At 37.8% G+C, this 27171-nt stretch overlaps 1 protein-coding gene and 1 long non-coding RNA gene across 3 annotated transcripts in view; one reads left to right on the forward strand and one right to left on the reverse strand.

Moving 5' to 3' along the window:
* The window catches only part of LOC5563924 (octopamine receptor Oamb), a 725283-nt gene that overhangs the window by 37355 nt on the left and 660757 nt on the right, over positions 1–27171 (forward strand). The window lies entirely within an intron of this gene.
* On the reverse strand, positions 15302–15689 carry LOC110674841. Its single transcript, XR_002499235.1, has 2 exons — positions 15527–15689; positions 15302–15467 (listed from the first exon to the last, which is right to left on the reverse strand). It is a non-coding gene; the product is annotated as an uncharacterized LOC110674841 (long non-coding RNA).

The raw sequence follows: 27171 nt of genomic DNA on the forward strand, positions 1-27171 counted from the left end.
TTTGTAGTCAGCTTTTGACAGTAACTAAAACGGTGTACGACTTATTAGTCCTGCTGCAGGACTGGATTGCTTCGATCCCTCGAATCGTTTTAAGTAAATTATTCCATAATTCTAGTAACCGCAAATTTTGTCTTCTTCTTTTCACAAAGGAGAAACTGTGAGCTTTTTCCACGTAATTGTTCACCGAGTCAATCGGTTTACTGCTATACGCAAGCAATGGTGCAGAGCTCAGTTCACATGTTGCAATCTTAATATTGGAGGAGAAACAGAAAGAACAGCCTATGATCAAAAGAAAGAAAAATCTCTGATGAAAATTTATGCAAGTGCTATGCAAACAATTTTTATATTAGTATAACTACAAAGAACTGCCGATGGTTTAAAGAAGGTAAATTTCTCAATTAACATATAAGCTGAATTATTGCCAACAGTAACGAAACCAGTATAACTCGAAAGAATAGCCGATGCTTAAAAGAAGGAAAAACTTCTAATGAAATCATTAAAAAACTGTAACCACATCATACCGTTGGTAGCCCCAGATGAAACAACCATGAGCTTTGAGTCTTGATGCTATGAGTGGAGTTCACAACTTCGTCCTAAATTAACTGGTCAATTTTATCATTCTCTTGGAGCACTTATATAGTGACAAATATAACGTTCCGTCACATCATTAAAGTCAATTAATTAGCTGATCAATTATTGGGCAACACCTAACAATCTTACACATAAGTGTTGTAGTAATTTGATATTTTTTGTTCGTAATTCGGCCAAACGGCATTCGGCCAAACGACCCATTCGGCCAAACGGCATTCGGCCAAATGGCGTTCGACCAAACGGCGTTCAGCCAAATGGCCGGACACCCTTCCACAGCTATCTAATGAAAACTTTCTTTGTGGTCTTAGCCATTTTTTATTGGTTATCCATGGATTGAAAACGGATTCGAAGAGTTTCAACTAACAAAAGAATGAGTTGGATTGCATATCTCCAGCATGGCTTAATTTCATAGATGAGGACATCATAAGGAAGAAAGAGGTCCTCTAAAGCCATTAGTGAATGCAATTTTCCATTAGCAAATAACACGTTAGAAACTTGTGCGGCCTAGATAGCCGTAGCGGTAAACGCGCAGCTATTCAGCAAGACCAAGCTGAGGGTCGTGGTTAGAGTCCGCGGCTACAAAGCACAGCCATGCTGAAGGTGTCTGGGTTCGAATCCCACCGGTCGAGGATCTTTCCGGTTTGGAAATTTTCTCGACTTCCCAGGGCATAGAGTATCTTCGTCCTGCCACACGAAATACGCATGCAAAAATGGTCATTGGCATAGTAAGCTCTCAGTTAATAACTGTGGAAGTGCTCATAAGAACACTAAGCTGAGAAGCAGGCTCTGTCCCAGTGGGGACGAAACGCCAGAAAGAAAAAGAACGCTAGAAACTTAGGTACTTAGGAAAAACCAATGATTTGTGCCAAACAACTTCCACAAAACAATTCCCACCAAGTTGTGCTCAGTTGGCTGCATACAACCAAACCCAAACATAATCGACCGTCCAACAATCAACTGCCATCAACGCCCACATAATTGGTCCATTGTGTGCGCTTTATGTTGTTCCTATGAACAATCGTTTTCGTTGTTTTGCTGAACAATCCCCGCAGCTTGTTGGACCTCAAAACGGATCTTCTTCTTGGCATTAACGTCCTCACTGGGACAGAGCCTGCTTCTCAGTTTAGTGTTCTTATGAGCACTTCCACAGTTATTAACTGAGAGCTTTCTTTGCCAAAGTTGCCATTTTCGCATTCGTATATTATGTGGCAGGTACGATTATACTCTATGCCTAGGGAAGTCAAGAAAATTTCCTTTACGAAAAGATCCTGGACCGACCGGGAATCGAACCCAGACACCTTCAGCATGGCTGTGCTTTGTAGCCGCGGACTCTAACCACTCGGCTAAGGAAGGCCCCTCAAAATGGATCTGGCAATCAAATTAATAGGTGAGCCTAACGCAGAACACTACTGCGGTTCTGAACTTTAGGTTTTAGCAACGGTGTTTCTTTGATACCTAAGTGACTGGAATGCCCCAAAAGCGAAACATATAGCCCAGGGTTTCCCAACCGGTGGTCTGCGGATCCCTTGTGGCTGTGTAGACAGGGAAATTGAGGAAAATTGAAATTCTTTTCTCTCGAATCTATCAGCAAGTTTTGCGGGGTGATTTTCGACTGATTTTGTACTGACGAGTCATGAAAATTTTCTCGGAACAATATTGACTGATATCTTGCAACGTTTCCAAGAGTTCCTGGCGACATAACAAATTCTTTCAACGGCCATCAGTTGGGTCTTAAAGGCCGATTAGAAAGTTTCTTAAATATATTCACAACATCCTCCAGAGATAATGCTTCGTAGAAATCTCATCTGTCTCTAGAGATTTCTTGGCACAAAATTCCCCTTTTTTGGGGAAATCTTCGAGGACACGTGGGGAAATCTTTCAAATCTTGTAAAACCATTTGATGATGATATAAAGTCGTAATTTATATCTTGTAAAAACCTTTAATGATGATATTCGAGGAAATCTTCATCAAACTTTTGACGGGAGTAGGTTTTAACTCAACTAGGTACCTGGCCTGCAAAATGTTTTGTTGGATTTAGACTTTCCTGCCAAGGATATTTGTTAATTCATCATGATATGTTTCCATAAACCATGATTTCGGGAACGTCCAATTGGCTACATCAGTGCACAGTGGACTTTTCTGCAAAAAATGTCTTTAAATTCAATATCTCTGGATGCCGCTCGAATAAAATCGATCTCTATATCGCAAAAGAAAGATTTTTTCATGGGCGATACGATAGTGAGGTGAGAGTTCACTGTACTTTATTTTTTCGTACGGTTTTGACCTATTAAAGGTCATTTTACCCTATTTTCAATGGAAGTGATACATTCATAATTCAATATCTCTGGATTCCGCTGGAATAAAATTGATTTTTTTTTACCGCAAAAGAAAGATTTTTTTATGGGATAAACGATAGTGAGGTGAGTGTTCACTGCACTTTCTTTTTTCGTACGGTTTTGACCTATTAAAGGTCATTTTACCCTATTTTCAATGGAAGTGATACATTCATAATTCAATATCTCTGGATTCCGCTGGAATGAAATCGATCTTTTTACCGCAAAAGAAAGATTTTTACATGGGCTAAACGATAGTGAGTGTTCATTGCACGTTATTTTTTCGTGCGGTTTTGACCTATTAAAGGTCATTTTACCCTATTTTCAATGAAAATGGTATATCTTATTTATATATTTATTCATGTTTTAAGACAGTTACGTGAATGCTATGATAGCTAGAGACGATATTTAACGTTGCTAGAAGATGATATTTTGTAAGTCAGCTCTTAGTTGTTTTCAAAACCTTTAGAGACAAACTATAAAATTAAAAATTTGTGGCTACAGAACCAGTTTTATCGCAGCATAGAATACCTCATTTGAATTGCTAGTGGTGGCTGAATGACACTTATATCCCTTTCGGGACGGACCATATTTGAGTGATTATTTCAAAATTTACCTTATAAACTCATCATCTCGTAGAACAAAACATTCTTTATTTTGGCTATTCTATCACTCCATGAACTTTTTAGGGTCAAATTCAGACCAGCACAATTGTGCTGGTCCGTCCCAAGGCGGTCGATTGTTCGAAAAAAAAATATATTTATTTTTTATTTTTTTAGAAAGTTGTTCAAGTCATGCCTTTTTAAAAAATTTTGGACTCGTATTTTTTTATTTCGTCATTAGGGTGAGATAGGGTGACCCAAAAATTCAGAAATAATTATGTTTTTTTTTAATGCACATTGAAATTTAAAAAAAATAATGTACTTTAATTAATATGATTTTTTTTTATAAATGGAACGAGAACAATGTACGAGAGATAAAAATACTTCATATTCTCTCTAAGATTCAAAGCATCACGTGACGATGACGTTTATCGAGATTATTCAAGAACTAGTCTATGTCATATAAAAATGGGTAAACATACATGTGTGAATAACTTGAAAACTAATTGGCTCAACCAAATCTTCTTTGTTTTGCTATGTTTGTTTAGATCCTCCTAAATTATGTGGGATTTTTCCTCAAAAATAATTATGCAATAAAAATAAAAATTGAAAATAATAATAAACCTTCGAATTGTTTAGTGGAATACCTATAAATAAATGAAAACCGAATTGAGAACTATATCATTTTATTCCACTACAGTTTGTATCCTTTGACAGTTACGCATAATTCGACCTCCACTATAAGGCCGTTGTCAGAGTCGTGTACTAGACTCGAAAATTAAATTATTTTTTTAGAGACTCCCTCCAACCTCTATCATTCACTTTACCTAACATTTACACTATCACTTTTGAAATCACATAGCCCTCCTTCAAATGATGCTTGAACGATGTTTTTGTTAAGGTTGGTAACATGGAACTAATTTATTTTAAATAAATGGAATCATTCATTTTATTCCTAGAGCTAAAATGGAAACGTCAAAAATTTTAGTCTGCGTAAGCAGCTTTCCTAAAAATTCATGTAAATTTACGTCATATGTGCCCGACAGCTTGGACGTTTTTAAGTGCAAATAATTACCATAAAATTTCTTCTTCTTCTTTCTGACGCTAAAGAAGCCTGCTTCTCAACTTCTCATGAGCACTTCCACGGATATTAACTAACAGCTCTCTTTGTCAGTCGACCAATGTTGCATGTGTACATCGTGTGACAGGTACGATCATACTTTACGCTCAGGGAAGTCGAGAAAATTCCCTTTACGAAATGATGCTCGACCAGCTGGACTCTAACCTACGACCCTCAGCATGATCTTGTTTAGTATCTGCGTGTATACCGTTATGGCTATCTGGCTCCCAATATCAAATTTACTTTGTTTTATTTTTTACATCGAGTCTTTTTGCTTAAAATGGAATTTAAGTCATTGTAATACAGTAGAGACCCGATTTTGTCAGCTCCCCGATGAATTTTAGGCTGACAAAATGGGGAACCTGACAAAATCGGGACATATATTTTGTTTCTGATTTTCAAATTTTAACGTTTTAATATTTGCTTATGAACTACGTTTACGACCTACATAGCTTTTAAAGGGGGCGAGGGACATGGGCGTATTCAGGTTTTTTTTGTTTATCAGGGGGAGAAAAGCGGCCCTCACAATTTCATTCTCAAATTTCACGCCAAAGGATCCCTTTGATCGGCAATTTTGCTCTGGCCTGTAAGACAACCGGCATCAATCTGAATCTTAGTTCTACCTAACCGTTGAATTATCTAAGCATTTTTCTTAGGACACCGCAATTCCTAAGAAAAATCAATCGAAAATTTTTTTAGATTTTTTTTCCCAGAATTTCTTTTAAGTATAATTCATTGAATATTTCAACTGGAGATTTCTATGTAAATTTTAAAACATTTTTAATTCATCCAGAACTGTTTTTAAGATTTTTATAGAATTGTTTTAAAAGTTTCATCAAATTTGCCCTTGAATTGTTGTAAAAAAAATTGTTTCCAGTATGAAAATTTAAAAATAATATTTTAAGAAACTTTCTTTAGTTTGCGATTTTTTTGTGTTCTTCGAGGTATTCATAAATGACATTCGATAAAGTCGTGAATAAATATCTGAAATTATTTCCATACCTATGGGATGATTAAATGCTTGTAAAAGATCTTCGTGAAATTCCTGGTCGAATTAATGAAACATCTCGTGAGATGATTCCAGTAAGAATCCTTCATAGTCTTAACAATTTTGCAAAAAAAAAAAAAATAGAAGTGAAGGAATTTCTGAAGGAATCTCTAAGACAGTTTTAAGAGGAGTTTTTGAAACGATTGATGAGTCCTAGGCCAAACTACATTAAGAATACTGTGAGCAAATTTCATCAAAATGTAGTTTTGAAGGGTTACTTTCAAGAGCTTATAGAGTTATTCAAGGCAGAAAACCATTAAAACATTAGGAGCAAATTTTAAAAGAAATCTTCGAGATATTACTTAAAAAACCCTGAAAGAATGTAACAAAATGTGACCAATTAGTTAAATTTCCAGTACCAACGGTTACTTGGTTCTCTAGATATGTGTTCTTGAAAATTCGAGGTTTGGCTTCGATGCATCTTAACCTTTAGAGAAATTTTAAGAGGAATACATGAATGAACCTACATACCAAATTTCTTTTTCGTGAACTCGGCTGTGTTTTTCGGTTTCTCATTTTTAACAAATAATTGCCAGGTTGCCAAGTAACGAAGCAAGATGTTTTCAAAAGGTCTGATGTTTGGGAGACAGAAGACAGCTGCAAACAGTAGACTTTTTGATTTTCCATGAGCTTTTAAAGTTTCGCAATCGGTGTGACCGTTAGATTACTAAGGAAAATGTAAAGCTCGACCATACTCGTAAGTTTTGTTTACCCTTTCGTTTCGGTTGCATGTACATTTTTAGATGTCAATCCTACCGTGGAAAGTTTCCTGGAAAGCATTATGTACGATTATGGCCTTTAAAGGAAGCATCACACGAATCAACGGACTAGCATGCAACGCCAAATGGCACAATCGTAATACGTATCTGACGAAAAAAATACTGCAGCAGGAATTGAACCTAAACTTCTTTGATCGATACTGCTGGTTACTTTGCAACACTATACGCACGGCAATAAAGTACAGATTTTCATTTTCAATATATCAGCTTATCTAAGTTTCAAAATTCCAGATTAAGACAATATATTTTTAAACGTAAAAGGAATGAAACGATATTTTTTATATGAGCGGATAATCTAGACTCCATAACTATTTCAAATGCATTTCATACATCATAAACAACATATTTGCGAGTAATACCAGCAGGGGCCTTCCTTAGCCGAGTGGTTAGAGTCCACGACTAAAAAGCAAAGCCATGCTGAAGGTGTCTGGGTTCCATTCCCGGTCAGTCCAGGATCTTTTCGTAATGGAAATTTCTTTGACTTCCCTGGGCATAGAGTTTCATCGTACTTGCCACATAATATACGAATGTAAAAATGGCAACTTTGGCAATGGAAGCTCTCAGGTAATAACTATGGAAGTGCTCATTGAACACTACGCTGAGAAGCAGGCTCTGTCCCAGTGAGGATGTAATGCCAAGAAGGAGAAGAAGACTAGCATGGGCTGCATACATCAATAGTATGCCATTTAAAGGACTCTGTGGTTCGGAAGCAAATAGTAAGTAAAGGTTTTCAGCTTCAGTTGTCAAATTTCATAAATATTATGGCAGATATTGAACCGGCATACATTGTAGAACACCAAAATGGATTATCGCGTCAACATGGTATTGATCGATTATCAAAGCAAGGGGAGATTCAAAAATTACGTCCATTGTTTTGAAGTCAATCTAAATCCTCCCCATGTCCACTATCACGCTTTTGCCCACATGCACTGTCGCACTTTCATACACCTTTACTCCCCTAAATGAATGACGTAATTTTTAAACGTTCCCCAATTTAATTTGTCTTAAACTTTGCTAAAGGAGTTTGAAAACATTAAATGTGATTCCCAATCTATTTCAAATATGGACGTATAAAAAATAAAAGTTTTTAAACCAAAACTATGAGTTTCTGTTACATAGTTTTCGAACGGTACATCATCCTTATGATTCGTATGAAATCACTCATTCATGTTTTAATGCAATATAATGCACTATTGTGGACATTAGAACCAGATTCAGCCACTTAATTCGATCAAAATACTGAAAATGAAAATTGGTAGTCTACATAGAACATCGACCGGGTAAGTGCCGGCACCAGCACAATTGTGCTGGTTCCACTTTGTCCCTCCAGAAATATTTGCTGTGTGAATCAATTCTGATTTGGTCTTCACCATTTCAAAGATTGACTCTTTCACTCTCGATTCGTACCTGTGCATACCTAGAAATAACGAATAGTTGAAAAGTTGCGACAGACAAAACTTTTTCAATTCTTACGGTGTTTGTTTATTTTTTGTTTACCCTGAGCTGGTGTTTTCTAAACACGATGTAAACAAAAGCTGTTGTGCTTGATTACAAGTATCAATGATAATTCAATAATCGAAATCGAAAAAGTTTAGTAAAACAATGATTTATTGGCTGAAATAGTCATTCGATGTCAAGGGTGCCGAACAGCACAATTGTGCTGGTTCGTCCCGAAAGGGATATGTGACGGCTATGATAAAAAAAAAAAATTGTAGGCACTCCGTGCACTTGGCCACTACTGTGCCGATTATCATATCTATTTATATCCTAATTGCTGTTTCTCTCATACCGACCAGGTAGAGGAGAGAGCTGCCGTTGGTCCAATCCATATCCATATAGCCGTAGTCCGTTGGTGTGCGGTGGTTCATTTTGCCATGTTTCCGTGCGTGTGAGGCAACAGCCTACAAAGAGGGTCAGTTTGTCTCAGTCACCATCTGATACTGACGGAGGATGGATGTGTTTCCCCAACACACGGTCCTTCGTGCGGCGTCTTCTGGTGACTGGACGGAGTTTTTTGTGAGAGAGGATTGGGAATCGAACCCATGACCTTCCGCTTACGAAGCGAAAGCGTAACCTTGAGGCTACGGTACCCTCCTATGATAAAAGATTCATATAATACACCTTGTTGTCATAAAAGCTGCTTTTAAACTGATTGACTTACACTTTAATCTTGATAACTTACCTTATTTATACCTTTTAAATTGATATTTGGGCTCTTCAGATGCATTGCGAACACTTATTCCTGACGGAAAAACGACGAACTAATGTACGTTTTCATTATTTTTTGCGTTTGTTCTTCATAATAGCATACCCAAACTGCAAACTTTGTTGAATGCTGCTTGGTTACCATAAAAAGCGAAAAAAAGCTGAATCATCTTCAATCAGCATTTTTTGAAGCAATTTTACATCCACAAATGTCGAATCATAACAGTGCGCCCTTATTTGTGTATTTATGATGGCAAAACAGCATTTGTCGATGACAAATAATCAATTATGGTTCCGCCATATTAATTTTACTCCGGTTGCCACAATACCACTTTTTCAAATCATATTATCTTCATGAATTCGCTCAACAGATGCTATGGTGTGATGATGAAACTGACTGAATATAATTTAAAGCACAATTACTGCCCAATAAAACCAAGAAATGTTCAATTCTTCACCTAGCGGTTTATTTTAGCAAATACTAAAAAACTAGAAATATGCCACTTTCAGAGGGGGCACAGGCAAATTCACTTCTCTCTCATCACATTTCACAGTAAATCTCACTCGGCACTAAAGATTTGGGCACTATGTCTAAATAAATCACTTCAAATAAAAAGCACTACGAAATAAACTATCACAGCCGTGTTTACAATCTTATTTTGTTTTGTTTTCGTTGGAATAAATCCGGCACGATCAACGGGTCAGTAGTGTTGGATCCGCTGAATCTGTTGCATGCTCCTTGTGGGCGAGCGACGGAATCCGGATCCATTGTGTCCAGTTTGCGCTGCGCGGAAGAAAAAACGAAGTGTGCCGATAAAAAAAAACAAACGCGTCAGCAGTGTTGGATCCGCTGAATCTGTTGCATGCTCCTTGTGAGCAAGCGACGGAATCCGGATCCATTGTGTCCGGTTCGCGTTGCGCGGAAGAAAAAACGAAATGCGCCGGTGAAAAAAAAAAACGCGTTAGTAGAGTTTGATACGTTGAACCTGTTGTATGCTCCTGTCGAGCAACGAAATCAGTATCGTGTCTGGTTTGGATAGTGCGGTCATTCGTGTATATGCTCACGTATTCATTTCGAATTATATATTCATCGTTTACCAAAACGAATCCTTTACCCAAACCTTTCCCATATCCAAACTCCCAGTGTTTTCTTGTGGAAGTGCAGAGGACTCCTCGGCTTCTGTAAAGCAAGTAACACGTCAACATTTCCCTCCCATTCCCAAATTGACCTGCATTCGGACGCAGCCGGCGCCGGTATTGTTTATTATAATAATAAGAGCTCCAGTATTTACACATTGAGGAAGATACTGATCCCGAGTAGCGTCTGTTGGTTTCCTGTGTAAGTACTGCTGTTCTTGCAATAACGGAGTAGCAACTGCGGGCGGTCAATCATGCTCATGCTCATGAATAAATCCGGCAAGATCGACGTTATGATAAAATCATTTTCAAGATGAAGCGACATTCATCTAGAACAGGCGGCCTCAAAGTAGCTACCATTAATGCTATTTTGCTTTATTCGTGTGACATAATTATATACTTCATAGCCTCTTTCAGAGTGGACCAACTAGTCGTGTTCTAATCTACAAGAGGTTTTGGGGGATGCGATGAAGACAACAGTGCCTTGACCATGGTTTTATGGACGTATATTTATAGCACCCTGGAAGTAATTCGTAAAACTAAAATTGTTACTTGGGATTCATAATTCAATATCTTTGGATTCCGCTGGAATAAAATCGATCTTTTTACCGCAAAAGAAAGATTTTTTCATGGCCAAAACGATAATGGGGTAAGCTTTCACAGTACGGTACTGTTTCGTAAGATTTTGATCTATTAAAAACAGGGCTGTTAAATGTCATGAATTTCACGTGACTTTGACATTTGACAAATGCTTTTCCCGGTGACCTTTCCTGAATTACTATCGGTTGCCAATATTTGCTGATGTGATATTTCACATGAGAGTGAGCTATATGCTTTTTAATTTTTCCAAAATTTTGACAATTAACAGCACTGATTAAAAGTCATTTTACCCTTTATTGAATGGAATGATATGGAATGGAATAATATATTCGTAAATCAATATATTTGCTGTGGTTCCCAAACGTCTCGAAACGGAATCACCTTTGAAGTTCTACAAATATTCTGTGGTCTCTTGAATCCACGGAATATTTGTATAACTTCAAAGGAGGTCCAGTTTCTGAAAGGTTGGGAATCACATACATAGCCAACGCATCCTTAACGTGTCAATGTTGCCCGGGAATCGGTCAACCGTCTACGCGCGACGACGGCAAGCACAGGAACGGAAAGGATTTCCGTTCACACCCATCCATCGTTATCGTCGTCGTCGTCGTCTGCGTTCTTGAACCGTACTCTAACTCTGCTGTGTAGAAGTCAAGTGTGGGATGGGTCTACGACGGTGCTATACGTAAAGCTTAATTGAGTTTCGCAAACGAGCGGCAACAAAAACAACAACATCCGACCGTTACCCGTATTTGGGCCATTTAACTCAAATAGGTGGATGGTTGGATACATGGGCGTCATCGTTTTGAGAAGAATCCTCGCATACACAATGGAGACAGATTATTCAATTAGTAGGGAGATTTAAATGGTTGTTTGAATAGTGATTAAAAGGGTCCTTCTCAGCTTCGCCGTCACGCTTTCAATCAGTCAGTTAGTCAGGCAGAATGGTTTCATAGAATCTTAGTAGGCGTAGAAGCTACGGATGTCGGGTTTTAGTTGGGTGTGATTAGCATGAAGCAAGCCATGTAGAATCCCGAAAAACTTTCACACCTACGCACAGTGGCGTCATTCCAAACACATTTTGGTAAGAAGTACAAATTTCACTCAAAATTCTTATTTATTGTCAAAAAATGATTTTTGAAAGAAATTCCATGAAATTTGTGGCTGAATTATTATATGTACCTACTGAGTGCAAGTTATATTGAGCCTGCACTTACTCAGTTAATTATGATAAGTTTTTTTTTAATTTGGATAATTCTATTTATCTGAAACCATTCCAAACGGCTCCCGTTTCTGACCCACGTTAATGAATTGAAAGTCAAGGCTTTCGTCAGTTGCGTCCTTAAACCTTCCGGACCACTAGATCATTTTTTTTCGCAAATTTGTTCGAGGTGGATAGGAATGACTTCGTCAATTAGCTGTCAGTTTTCGGAATATATCACCTTCTTAATATAGTACACCGTGCCCAGAGGTGTCCCGCACACCCACACGATTGCGTAACCAAGGCGGGATGGCGAGGTAAGGGAAGGGGGACTTCCGAAACTAATGTCATTATGATGACACTGTGTCAGAAAGTTTCCGAGCGCGTCGCCCTATGATTAATGATGTTTGTTTGTTAAGTTTCCTAGGTAGGAGCAGTAGGTGTAGGAGGCATGCGGAGTAGTTTAGTTTGATTTTGGTTTTCCCAGTAACCGGCTTAGTAGGAAGAAGGGGACGAATGGGGTCTTATGAAAAAGTCCGGTGGTAAACTTTTGGTCCCCTGTCGGGTTAGTTGGTTAGAGATGTGGTCCAACGGAGATTCGACAGAGGGTGGGGTTGTTAGACCCATTATGGCCTACTTTATCATTATTAGCGGTCGTTGAGGGTGGATTAAGGTGCAAACGGAAGTTATGAAATAATATGAACAGTTGCGACTGACTTGGTGTCATACGCACGGTATTAACTGTTATGCAGTGATTTATGGTTTATCGATTGACGAAGGCAAACATCTATCTATCTTCTAAATAAATAAAAATGGAGTGGTGTTTGTATGTCACGAAATGGCTTGAGAACGGACTACCAGATTTTGATAATTCTTTCACAAAAGTGTTCGTGAGGTGTTCCGACGTGTTTGTGTGTATAAGTTCAGAATATTCAAAGGGAAAGTTAAAAAAACGAAAATGCATGTAACTGTCATTTTGTATGGGACGTTTCATGGCAATTTTCTATAGCCTACTTGATGGCAAGACGAAGTTTGACGGGACCGCTAGTTTATACTAATTTCCTTATGAGTTTATTCCCTAACAATATTCTACAAAACTTATTAGGATTTGGATTTCATGGAAATTTTACATTCTATTTTTGATTCTGTTCAAATCTTGACAGTGGTATTCTGGTCGTATCCAGTAGTGGAATTCTCTTCGATTATCGAGCAGGTTTATCTCCAATTCCTGAGAATGGAGGAATTATCTTCTAATTTCGAAATGAGATTTTCTCCCGAATCCTAAAAAGAAATGATCGGGTAGTGCTTCGTGAAACCCAAGCAGAACAGTTCGGTTTTGCGTCGTACGATAGATTTTGCTCACGGTTTCGCGCGTGTTTTCGTCGCCGGAGATTTTTTTTTCCTGTTTTGGAGCGTCTTGCTGGGTAGGTATTTGGGAAGGCCCAAGCAAGACGGTTTGTTTTCGGGACGCCAAGAAGTTTTGCTGTCAGTGTCAGTTTTGTGTTCAGTCGAGAATGGATTACCAACTGGTGAGTTCGTTTCATGCTTATGATAACACTTTTTTTTCTTGAAAGCGTAACTTTTATGTAATATTAAAACAAACTTTGTATGGTTCGTCACTATAAGTGTCAGCATTATGCTTTTTTCTTATACAATGGATCATTAAAATAACCAAAACGGCCGCTATGGAAAACATAGATAGCGCCACCGTAGCCTTGTGTGTTTGACTGAACAGCAATGCTGTCACAATATAAAATCCCATATACAGTGACGACTTTGTTTTGATGCGATGAGCACTTGCAAAAACTTCCTTCAATGATCCATTTCAATATACATATATTTTTCTCTTTTTGACATTATTAAAAATTATCTTTTGAATTGTTCGACATTGTAAATGTTGACGTATTTTCTAAAACTTTTGCCATATCGAGAAAAAATGCACAGTAATACTCATATGTAATTTTCAAACAAACTATGTATGGTTCGTCACTACAAGTGTCGGCATTATTCCTGTTTCATATAATTAAAAATATATACATGTAATTTTCAGTTTTCGTCATTAATAAAAACGTCTTTTGAATTGTTCGAAATTATAGATGTTGACGTATTTTTTAAAGCTTCTACCAAAAACTTCTCGAGACAAAAATACAAAACTAGCTTTAAATATAAGTCGTATATTTCCCCCTTATCCATGGATCGCATCACCGGCCAGAGGGTACTCCCAGATCTTTTCCTCCCTCACTAATAAACACCCTTCCCGTGGTGATTGTGGAGATGCAGAGGTATTCTCGGTCTCTAGAAGCAACAATCATTACACCCTAACATTCCTTCCCCATCCCAACTGACTGTAAGGACTTGGTCGGCGCCGTTATTGATTAATAATATTAGATCTGCTAAAATTGCACTTCGAGAGTAAGCGGAAACTCCCATCCCTTATTCATTTGGATCGTAGTGCAATTCTTACCAGCTCCGATCAATCACGGAGTAGCAACCATTGACATGTACAGTCAGTCTATGCTATGCTATGCTATGCGAATCCTGAAAAGAAATGATCGGACAATCACGAGAGAATGTTTCTCATCGAACCCTGAGAATCCCAAGCAAGGGTTCTATTTGAATCCTAAAAAAATCAGAGGGGGTTGTGTACAAGACACGACCGCATGACGTTAACTACGCCAAGTGATTTTTTGCATTTGAATTTTAGTCGATTTTCATAGTTGCAGCCTTCCTTTAGTTCAAACTCTAACATATTATCGTGACGGTTACAATATTTTAGATTTTTAATTGACACCCAGTGTATTGTCGTAAGATGTAGCTAACATCAAAAGAAGAATGCGCGAAGAAGCTGAAAATAGTCTCCTTTATAGTGCGCTTCCCAACCCAAAAGAATCGTGGAAGACAATATGAACGAGTTTGGTTGCGTAAGAAAGGGGTCGACATTTTCCCAATTTTCGACAGTCTATCGTCAAAAATCAAAAGTTTTCTCCATGTGAGTAAAATGTTATATAAATTTCCGACTGATTTGTGGGAAAATATTAAAAATCTACCGTTAAATGGCTGAGTTATTAGTATTTAAAATCTTACATAATTTCGTGACGGTCAATTGTCAATTGACACCCAATAGGTTTATTGCCGTAAGACGTAGTTAACGTTAAAAGAAGAATGCGCGAAGAAGCAGAAATTGGTCTGGTTTTATAGTGCACTAGCCCATAGATCATAACTGTACGGGAAGAGTACTGGAAATGGTGTATGATCTATTTAAAACCATATTCGAAATGGTTCCATTAACCATAACCAAACCATTACTAGGTAAAGTTACGACCACACTAATTAATGTTTTCATCAACTCGACCATACCAACTACGGGTTGTTAAGAATGTTTATCATTTCGAAACCTACATTTTCCCATACAATTTTTGAATGTGTACTTCACTAGTACCATAGTCTGTATGCTCAGTGATTGGGCTTTGAAAAAATGCTTTTAATGTCGGAGTAATGTTCTACTATAACGGTGAACAATTGTTGGAATAGTTCAATTGAAAATTAATTTTCCTTTGAAAAAAAAAAAAAACAGAGAAGAATCATATATATGTTATAAATATTTATTATTGCACTTAATTTAAATATAATCACACAGAGGCTTTTGCATTTTCTTTCATGGAAAAAGCCGGAAGGTCACCGAAATAGGTTATAGAGGCCACATTGTTGGTTTCTTGCCACGAAATTTATAAGAGCTCTGCGTTTGATAATCCAATAATCCACAATTCCTTCATGATGATGATGCTGCTGCAGCTAGCTTGGACATGGCAGGAATCGTCAATAGAAATCGTTTTTGCTGCTCGATCCATAGCTGCAAAAGAAAACAATTTCTCACTTCACTGATTTGTAATAATCTATGGTATAACTTACCTGAGATTTTGTTATGCTCGTTTTCGATGTTCAACAGATGTAATCTGATTAAAAAAGTACGTTTGGTACATGAATACTAGAATTAAAATGGTCAGAAAACCAAATGAAATGCAAAAACTAACACGATGATCACGACTGTTATGACTGACAATCACAAAAATATGGACTAACTTCTGACAATGTCCAAAGTTCAAAATGTTAACAATGAGTTATCCACCAATTTTTACCGTTATTCAGTCAACTACTTTGCTCAATGTTTTGTGTCATATATGAGTTAAGTATTACTATAGTAAGATATACCAAAACATCGACATGTTTGAAATGTACATAATAACTTGCGAATCAATAATAAAAGCAAGTTTTCTACATTTCGAACTTAAGCTCTTTTGAAGTGTTGAGTATTTATTCCGGCCAAAGCAGAGTATAATAGCTGGTACGGTAAGACTAAATTCTAGTATGGTAACTCAAACGAGAAACTTTTCAACCATTATTGTACCATGATTTGTGTAGTAACTTCAGTTTCTAATACAAAGCTGTTGTTTTACCATTTGACCTGGAATGTAGAGTGAACATATAGTAAATGGGTAACAGTAGTGAATATGTTTCCGTTATATTTGTAAATATTTCAAGTACGGTAAATTTTTATGCGGGAACCCAAAAGAATCGTGGAAGACAATATGAACGAGTTTGGTTGCGTAAGAAAGGGGTCGACATTTTCCCAATTTTCGACAGTCTATCGTAAAAAATCAAAAGTTTTCTCCATTTGAGTAAAATGTTGTAAACATTTCCGACCGATTGGTGCGAAAATATTGAAAATCTACCGATAAATGGCTGAGTTATTAGTATATAAAATCTTACATAATTTCGTGACGGTCGCAACATTTTAGATTTTCAATTGACACCCAGTATATTGCCGTAAGACGTAGTTTCTGCGGCCAAAATTGTTTTTGTTACAATTTTGCAAAAAAAAAAAAAAAAATTAACTCATAGTTGGGAATATCTCCAAATGGCGAAAAAGGATTCTCTTAGAATTCCGAGAAGGAAAACTTCCCTCATCTTGTAGATGGTTTTGCTCTAATCCGTGGATAGGGACTCTCTTAAAATCCCGGAATTCTACAAATCATGAAAAGTAATTCTTTCCCAATCCCAAAAGAGATTCTCTTCAAAGCCCGAAAAAGATTCTCTCCAAATCTCGAAAAGAATGCTTATTAAATTCTGAGAAGGATTTGTGTCCGAGTGTTATTAAATTCTCCAAATCCCGAAATGGGTTTTCTAGTCTTAGAAAGTGATTTTATTAACCCGTACCCAACAGGGTTACCATTTTTTTTTCAAATGGTTATTGTGATCGCTCAATTCAACTGGATCAGTCTCGGTATTATCTCGGATGGCCATTTCTTGGCCCTCCGGAAGATCCAGAACATCTGTAAAAGTGAACATATACTGAAAGTTGACCTAGAGAATTTGGATTTTTTCCAAACGACTTGCAATGATAAGCTTCAAGATAGTTTACTATCTTCGCCTTGGTATTATTTTGAATGGCCATTTCTTGGTCCTCGGGAAGATCCGGGACATCGGTAAAACTGGACATATCCTGAAAGTAGACCAAGAGAGCTGGAATTTTCGCTTGCACGACTTGCAGTGATGAATTTCAAACTAATATACCATCGTTGCCTCGGTATGATCGAGAAATTACATTTAATTCATTTTCCGAAAGATCCGGAAATTCTGAAAAAGGAAATATTGGCCCACAGAGCTGCGATTACTTCTAATCCAATACAATTTGCATGGGTGGTTTCAGAATCGTATCATATCATCGCCGTCGTCTGGTCTTGTATGGCCGCTTTGTGAAATTCCGGAAAATCCGTAAAAGTGGATATAATTTAAAAATTGATTCAGAAGGCAGTCTTTTAAACGACTTGCAATGATCGATTACAAATAAGTATACCATCGTTATCTCGGTATGATCTTAAATGGCCATTTCTTGTTCCTCTGGACGATCCGGAACATCAGTAAACATGGCCAAGAGATGGCCATTAAAATCCAGACGACGGTGACGACATTGCATTGACACGATTCTGAAACCACGAAGGCAATTTTCCAGAATAAATTTCAGGTCTCTAGGTTAATTTTCAAGATACCAGATTGTACCAGATTTTTATCATGATCATACAGTGACTATTAAAGGTCATTCAAGATATTTCGGAGGCAAGGATGGTTTAACCACGTGGACATCACTACATGCCGCTCAAAAATTCTCGACCAAACCGGGTTTACGGTTCGTTAAGAAGCAATATGAATTTGTGAATCAAATCCAATGAATTCAGATGGGTTGTAGCGGCCATATGGCGGCTAGGAGTCTGCTACCTGATTCTGGACTGGTTTCGTAAACGAGTGACTTCCCATACAACCAAAATGTACGTATAACGAAATCACCTGGAGGCTTTGTATGTGCAAAAATTCACTTATAAGATGACGCGAAAAGGCCTTCTACGTACAAAAGTGGAGGCGATATACGTGCATTTATTGTGTGATGAATGATAGCATACAATGCGAGTGTATAAATTTCCTACCGAACTAACCTGTAACCTTATGCGACGTAACTTATGATAACAAATGTTGATTTGACAGCTGCTACGGATTGATTCGACTTACTTTGTACGAGTGTACGAAACGAAACAAAATGTACAAATGAACTCAGAAAAAAAACGTTTTAAGCGAGGAAACTCATCAATCTGGCGATTTTATCCACTGTGTTTTGCAGGTTTGATGTAATGTGTATGAATAAACGAATTATTGCGTTAACTTTGATGCGACTTCTGGTTGTCTGCGCCACCTCCTAGGAGGACCACCCGTCGTGTTCTGTGTTGCCCGGCTAGATACTGATCGAAGAGTCAGCTCCCAAATGCTCAAAAATACGCGGGAACAAGTAAGCAGACTCGTTATCCAAATTTGTCTCGAAGGAATCTCCTCTTTCGACAACTAAAGCCACACGAACATAACCAAAAGATTCCACCAAACAACCGAACTCCCAAAACTCGACCTAATCCTATGTATCATCACTGGCAGAGATATCGCACCCACTCAAACCCATTCCGTTTTCGAAGACTGATTATTCAACAGACAACGGAACTAACCAGGACCAACGAAACGTGAAAAGGACATTGAACTTTCTTAATCATACTAACTAACCATGTTCCCATGTCGGTCACGCCAACGGCCTTTCTTCTACAATCCCATCTGAACTTCTGGCCCTAACTTGTGCGGATTTCTAACTCAACTTCTCTGTGTCCATGCAAGGTTTCGTGGAACGTACTCACGGTTTGTATCTTACTACGTCGACGATGACGCTATCGATGACGTCGACTGGATGCCGATGGTCGCTCGAGGGATGCTGACGCTTCGACGACTTTCACGGCTGCTCACGAGGTTCGCAGGCACTTCTCGGGCTCGTGATCCAACTTCCGAAGCTTGATGGATGGAAATGCGCTTGGAGTGCGTTGGTGACGGTCGCTACTCCCTTCCGGCTTCGAGGCGCTTGGCGGACTTTGGCGTCAGAACGCAGATGGATGTGCGACGCAAGGTGATGCGGAGCAAGCTCCTCGTTCTCCTTTATGCGATGTACGTGCGGTTTTCTATTTTTAGGGCGAGAAAGCCGTAGCTCACGCTTGGCTTTGGCGACATTATTAGCACATAGGGGTTTGTTCTACTTCGTCGTAAGCGCTACTATTCGTCGTATCAAACTTTAAATGTTCCACTACGGCGGATATTCAAACTTACCTGCAACATAGATTCATTATCCAAGTGTAATTTTGTGAAAGCTGTTATGGTTTATACACTTGTACACCAAAAATGCAATAAAACTACTGTATATCGGTAAATAACTTCAGTTCAATTATCCCCTTTGCACTTTTTCACCAAAATCGCATGGACGAACACGATTTGAGAGAAATGCTTAGCGATCGACTGAGCCACACCACTTTCCAACACAAGTTTCTTCCCGCCCCTGTGAGTGACTTACTTCGCCGGGCACTTATTTTCACTATGGACAACCTTCGTACTTCTTCACTGAAGGATTTCATTCCAATCACACGCCGTAAAACTTCAATAAATCATCAAATTTTACGAAATTTCCTCAACCGCCGCGAAAAATTGAGAATGTAAACAAAGTTCAATCCGTCGTACTGAGAAAAAAGCTTGTGTGCATCAATGTATGCGCGACGCTCGACGTAAAAATACGATTCCTTTGATTGTGTTGTTTTCGCTGTACTGTGAGCAAATGCCATAATTGTACGGTCAAAAAGTATTGTGTTCATATGTTTGGGCTGAATTATGATGACGAACAATTAATTTTAAAGGAAATTAGTATATTCCATAATGCTGATGGAATGGAGGGAGATGCCCGTAGATCTATATATTCTAGTAAAACATTTTATTATAGCGTTGATATGTTGTGTTTTAACCATTCAATACACACAGTGAGCCATAAGTTGTGGGACGAATCTGGAAACTGAATGCGACGGAGTAGAAAACGATACGACGGACTGAGAATACGGTAAGATGCATTTTCTTTGCATTATTTCCAAAAAGAGATCAAGATTTATCAAAATGTTATTGTACAATGCTAAAGCCGTTTTGAGAAAGAATTGTTTGGCATCGGTTTGTATAAGCATCAATCACTGCCATACTGGGAAAATTGCAGTTCTCACTGATCAATGCTTAATACGATGGATACTAGCACATCACCCTATAGGAGTTAACGTTGATCAACGATAAACGCCGCTAACGTTGATTTTGCTCTGGATCAACGTCAACGCCGTTGCGTTGATTTTCATGGTTCGTAGCGTCAACGTTAACGAGTTTGCGTTGAATCAACGTCAACGATCAGCGCTAACCAAAGCGTTGATTTTAATTTTCGTACAGGTATCTAGAGAATGTTTCGAAACATCAATAAACAACACGTTTCTATGCTGATATCCCGTATCCATGGAAAATTGATAAAAAAAAATCTAAGTTCACTGTGCAGAGCAATTATTTGGCTCCCAACAGTCAGCCTCTTCAAACGTCACAAACTTCGCTTGGAAGAACTTTCATAAATTCCAAAGATTTTCCAAGCAATATATTGAATCCTCTCATCGTTCCAGCCCCCACAGCAATAAGCCGAAATTGTTGCCAGAGAGCGACTTCCTCTGCCGCCATGAATCACCCGGCATCCTTCTTTCTACCCAGCAAACAATCAAATGTTTCTGAGTAACCGCCTCCAGGATGACCCCGATCTCACATTTTCAAATACAAGTTGCCATACTGCCCTAACTCAACATGACAGATAAAATTTTTAATTTAAATCGAAACTGGCAATGGCCGTGGAACAGATTTTGTTACTTCCAAGATTGTGGAGCTCTAATCTAAACATTATTTTCTCACTGAAGCTGACTAAGAGCTTCCACTCTCAGTTAACATTCCATACTTTCATATATTCCAACTGCAATAACATCACGCATATTATTCTTCCAAGTACATGCCATGTTTCAGAGTCTAAGTTAAAACAGTTGCAAACTGCCCATACATTTCGTAATTATCTTGTTCTTATGGTGGTAATAAATTGTTCAGCCGTTATTATTACGTAAACTGAATCATTTTCTACTTTTCTACATTTACTTATTTTTAAAATATATCACATGAGACAAAAGTATTTTTTTATATATTAAAATCTTCGTTAACGTTAAAAATAACGAAGTCGTTGACGTTAAATAATTAACGAAATTAGCGAAACGGCGTTAATCGTTGATTAACGTTAGCAACCCTTTATAGGACACACATTAGAATTCATTTACCTTTGAACTTGCTGACCGAAGTTCACTCGCACAATCTCTCACCGCACAACTAGCTATTTTAGCAAAAGCCTACACGGGGATACGGTTAGAAAATTAATACGGGACAAAGTACACTTCACGTTTTAATACCTTACAATTACAACACCACGGAAACTACACTGCTTCGCGATCCTTCTTCTGCCACGATCTGGGACAAAGTGAACGAGACAATCTCTGTGACTCCTCAGATAGGACCCTTTGGTATGGCTTCAGGAAACGGAAGCTCAACGGTCCCCGTTAATCATGTTCGTGCAACTGTAGTTATAGAAATCTCCTTCGTTTTTGGATTGTCTACCCATTTCATGCCGTTGTAAAGCCGAGCATTCAAAAGCCAACTACTTCGGGGTTCCCCAGCCAAATAACGAGAACACGAAAAGTGATTCTCGTTACAGTGCTCGCATCTACGCTGCGTAGCGGTTAACCTCTCTACGCATAGAAAAGTTGCATGCAATTCTGAATATTGTTCGTTTTATTTCGGTTTTTATAATGTCCATATAACTTTAGTTGATAATTAAGTTAAATGAACAATTTAATTAAATGAATTTCAATATAATTAAATAATTTTTAATAGAACAGCAATAAATAAATAAACAATTAACAAAAAAACAAATAACAAAAAGGGCTACCGTTACAGGGTAATGCCTGACGGCGCTTAAGCCTTCTTTTAAATGTGAATGATAAAACCCGTTGAAAAAAAAAATACAACTATCAAAACCAAATTTCAAGAAAATTCCATTCTTCCGGATGTTCCGGATTTTTCGAAGGACCACAAAACTGCTATACAGGATTAGACGACGGCGACGACATTGATACGATTCTGAAATCACGTATGCAAGAAATTGCAGCTCTGTTAGTAAATTTTCATCATTTCTTTTTTACGGATGCTCCGGATTTTCCGGAGGACCAAGAAATGTCCATTCGAAATCACACCAAGACAACAATAGTACACACTCAATCTGTTCAGTAAAAATAACTGGGTTTTGGAACTACCGAAAAAGTCAGTAAATTAAAAAAAAATGTCAGAAATCTAAAAACAGAGATTTTTTACTGAAATTTTGCAGAGAGCTTTCTTTTTATATCATACATCGATAAAAAATAAAACATGGTGAAATTTGCTTTTCAATTACGCGTGGCGACAGTTTTCATTTTTCTGACTTTTTCGGTAGTTCCAAAACCCAGTAAAATTTTACCGACTCCAGTAATTTAATCTAAGTGTGTAAAGTAGTGTGATGCTCATTACTGTAATTCATTAAAAAAATCCAGCTCTCTAGGTTAACTTTCAGGATATGTCCACTTTCACGGATATTCCGGATCTTCCCGAGGACCGAGAAATGGTCATGCGCTATGTATTCAAGCTCGTTTATATTTCTTAGGTACAAACTTAAACAGCCTTGTCTGTCCGTTTCCTTGATCCCTATTAAAAAGTAGTGAAGGCTTTTGTTTGTTGCAAAATGCATCTAAAAAATTATTTTTAAAAATTAGGAACTATTTTTGAAGAAATATTTGGTACCGGTTATGCGTAATGGTGATGGATATCACGCCTACCGAACTTATTTTTGTTCACAGCTTCTACTTACAAGATATTTAAAGTTAGATGCCTTTATTACAATTTAAAAAAAAAACGTGATCCGATCGGATAGGGGTTAAAATTCCAAAATGAATTCTTAAAAAAATCTCGTAAAAGGTTACTTTTCAAATATCAAATATCAACTTGTCAAATAAAATATTCTCTCTTATTACGAAATAGGATTCTTGAATCCCGAGAAGAAATTCAAATCTCGAAGTTGTTTTTGTTCGCATTATGACAAAGCTTCTTTCCAAATTTCGAAAGAGTTTATCTCTCAATCCCAAGAAGTGATTCTTTAAAATCTCGAAAACGGATTCTTTTTTCAAATTAAAAAACACGGTATTTTCGTTTTTTTCCAGGCGGCATTTACAAATTACGTAACGCTCTAGGAGGAAGGGGGAGAAAGTATGCTTAAGCGTTACATCTCATACAAAAGTTTGAAATTATGCATAAAAAAAGTGTTAAGGAGGGGGGGGGGTTGTAAATTTCCAAATTAAGCGTTACGTAATAAATGAACGCCGCCTAAGGGGATTCCGTATCATTCTCTAAAAGGCGTTCTACCCGATTCCTGAATCTTTGAATCCCGAATTTTTCCCGAGATTCTGTCCTCTCAACCCTTAAAACGATTTTTCCCTTTTTCTGTCTCAATATTGTTAATTTTGTTTGCATTTGTTGCTGCTAACCTATAGAAATATGAAGCATAATACTCGTTAATATATTATCGATGTTCAACATTGATCGATGATCTGGAAGCAAGTGTTCATTGACTGCGGTTAACGCAGTCATTACTTAATCGTGTTACTTTATCCATGATGATACCTGTTTACATCGCGAGCAATCACGCACTGCTTCCCCCATCAAAGGTTCGGTTATCAGGTTTGGTTGATAGCAGATAATGATACAATATTGATGTTTCGCTTGGCGTTATCAGCCACTATTATCCAACCTAATCTCTCGTACTGTGCTGTGTTGTAGCCTGAATTTTGATGTTAGTCACGTGCACCTATACTGGCAACTTTTACCGCTAGAAGTTTTGGTAATACCCATTTGATGTACGAAACGGATACAGTAACATTTTCGACAGACGCAAATTGAAAATCCATCTTGAATAGCATGCTTAACTGATTTGAGCTAATCCCAACCACAACAAAACTTTTCCCCAAAGCTGTCTCGCATCACTGGGCCTGGGCCCATACTCTCATCCTCTTACGATGATAAAACGAGCAATCCACTCTCGAGAAACTAATCAATTAATGCGATCGACATGCAAGGCCATGAATATTCAAAAACTTGCCTACTTTGTCCTTTCGGAGGCGAAGTGGGTAAAGTTTCGAATAACGTGCCATGCAACTCTCGTTTGCCCCCACTCAATCGATGGTTGCCAGAACTTATCATCATCACCGCCATCATCAACGACGTTCATCCTCTTGCTCGTCTATCCTGTCTCCACGGCGGCAAGGGCCAAATTGATTGCGTTCGGTTTTCGAAATAAGCTCCAAAGCAAACTTCCTCCCGTGCACAGAGTTTATGGTCTGGGCGGAAAACAACCCTTGCCATCCGTCCGTCTGCCGGAAAAGGTCTCTCGGGAAGCCGTAAAATTTGTCTCCATCTTTTACGCTTTTGGCACGCAACCACCACTATCACACTATCACCGAACCTGCCGCCAACATAGTGGTTGGCCAGGAGTTTGGAACCCTGTCGCATCAGATGGCGCCCGAAGTTTTGGCACTGCGTTTCACTCCAGAAGGGGAAGGTGGTTCAAAGTGCCAACTGAAGCTCTCAAACCATCAAGAAAGTCCTCTTTAAACCTCCTGGACACTTTTCAAACCGTCTGGACCTTATCAGGATGTATAAGAGGAGGTCATAATAGATTTTTAAGGAATGTAAGGATACATGAGATGGAGTTTGAATTGGTAAAGCTAGGGATGTCAAAATGATATAGATATACAGTGAAACCGCCATAAGTCGACGTTCTATAACTCGATATGTACTCCTGAAACCATACTAAAACTAAATTTTTATAGTTACTACGGTGGTCAAACAGCTTTCCAAAGCATTTCCCCCATGAATGATCTTCCCCTGAACCTCATAAGGGGTGTAAAAAGGGGGTCATAATAGATGGGGGTTGTAATGATTGTTTATAAGGACTGTTCATTTAAGAAAGCGGACACGTGTTTTTTACAGTAAACTGTTTATTTTCGAACAAATTCATGAGTTTACCTAAAATACATGGAAATCAATGTAATTTCGATCAAATTCACATAAATTTGAACATTTATTGAGCATTGCTGGAGAATGCTCTTACTTTTCTTTTGATGCCTCCCATAAAATTCTGCACAACTTTTTTCGGAACTTTTCGAACTGCTTTTTGAACTGCTGACCACATTTTCTTGAAAAAATTGATGGAGCTTGCTTCTCTTCCCTCCTTCTTAAGATGCCGTTTGATTATTGCCCAATATGTTTCAATGAGGCGTAGTTCTGAGCAATTTGATGGATTCGATCATTTTTCTACAAATTCGACTTATTCCTTCTTGAGCATCTCCAAAGCAGCTGAAGCATAGTGAGCCGATGCTAGGTCTGGCAAAAGCAATGGAGGCATGGTATGCTTTCAGTAGATGGGCAGAAGCCATTTTTTAATGCATTCAGTTCTGTAATTTTCGCCGTTGATTGAACCCGTCGTGAAATATGTAGTACTTTCATACCGCAGGAGCAAATTGCTTGCCATACCAAACCATTTTTCCCAAATTTTTCTGTTGGGATGTATCGTACGTCGTCAGGAATATCTGTTTTGGCCACAGCGTTGAAAAAATTCAATTTGGACACTTCGCGATTCAAGCCAAATCTCGGAACGGCAGTTTTTCTGTACACCATTTGTGCAGAAAAAATTAAGAGTCGCCATGTCAATTCGACCCATCGTTTAGAATTTATAATTTTTTTATGTCAACTTTTGTCTGCTGTCAAAATAAACACTTGAGATCACACTGAAACAAAATTTTATTTGTTTTTATGGAATTTTACACCAAAATGCTAATATTTAGGTGTCCACTTTCTTAAATGAACAGTCCTTAGGATGTAAAGATATTCGATTTGAATTATTTAATGAGGTTTTATTTGAGAACACATCAAAAATAAAAAAAATAGTTAGTATTATCTTATACCTGGTTTTGCCTCCTGAAAACCCCTTTCTAGCAGACCGGAAGCACAAGTTTTGTCCCTTTGAAACTCTCTTGGGTACAAATAAACTTTATCTGAACCTCATAATGGGTAGTTGAGAGGGTGTCATAATGGAAGATAGGAGGATGATTATGAATTTTAAGATTATTTAAAGACATTTGAAATAGAATTTAAATTGTTCAACATGAGACACAAAAAAAATAAAATCTGGAACCCCCCTTAAATCCTCTCGGATATCAATAAACTTCCTCTGGACTTCATACGAGGAAGTAGAAAGAGGGTCATAATGGAAGAAAGGACGGTTATAGTGAGTCTTAAGAGAATTCAAAATTGTTTGGAATAGAATTTGAATGGTTTAATGTAAGGAACATTATGAGGAAACAGAAACTTCAAAAATCAGCAAGCATCTCCCCTCCTTTTACATCGATTGGAATCTTGTATGCTCCCTGGAAAACCTTATAAATAGCTCTAGAACACCCCCTTAAACCCTGTCGGACACTAATAAATTAGCTCTGCATCTTATAAGATGGAGTAAAAGAAGATCATAATGTGTTCTAGGAGGATCCAAAGTTATTTGAAACAGGATATGAATTATTTAACATGGCAGAAAATGGAAAAATAGAAATCAGCTAGCCTCCCCTCCTCTCAAACCCCTTATGGAATGTGGTGTGTCACCTGGAAAATTCTTCTGCTCTGCAGCACAATTTTTCCCCTAAAACCCTCTTGGACACACTCTTAAAAATAATGAGATTTACAGGTGACGTAAAATGTGTTTTTATTTAATATTATGTGACTTAAACTAAAAAATGACTGAATTTCACGTTTTAATTGACGTATTAGGAAATTTTAATAACTTATAACCGATTTTTACATCATCATACAAAATTAAATGCAGCGCCATAAATTCAGGTATCTAAAATTATAAAAGTAAATGGTGGCACTTAAATTTAAATGCACCAAAACGTGAATTTACGTGCTTATCTACTTTGTTGATGGCGTCATAGGAATCGTCAAGTTTGTTTTCAAGCATGGCC

Source organism: Aedes aegypti, chromosome 1, assembly GCF_002204515.2.
Source record: "Aedes aegypti strain LVP_AGWG chromosome 1, AaegL5.0 Primary Assembly, whole genome shotgun sequence".
NCBI lineage: Eukaryota > Metazoa > Arthropoda > Insecta > Diptera > Culicidae > Aedes > Aedes aegypti.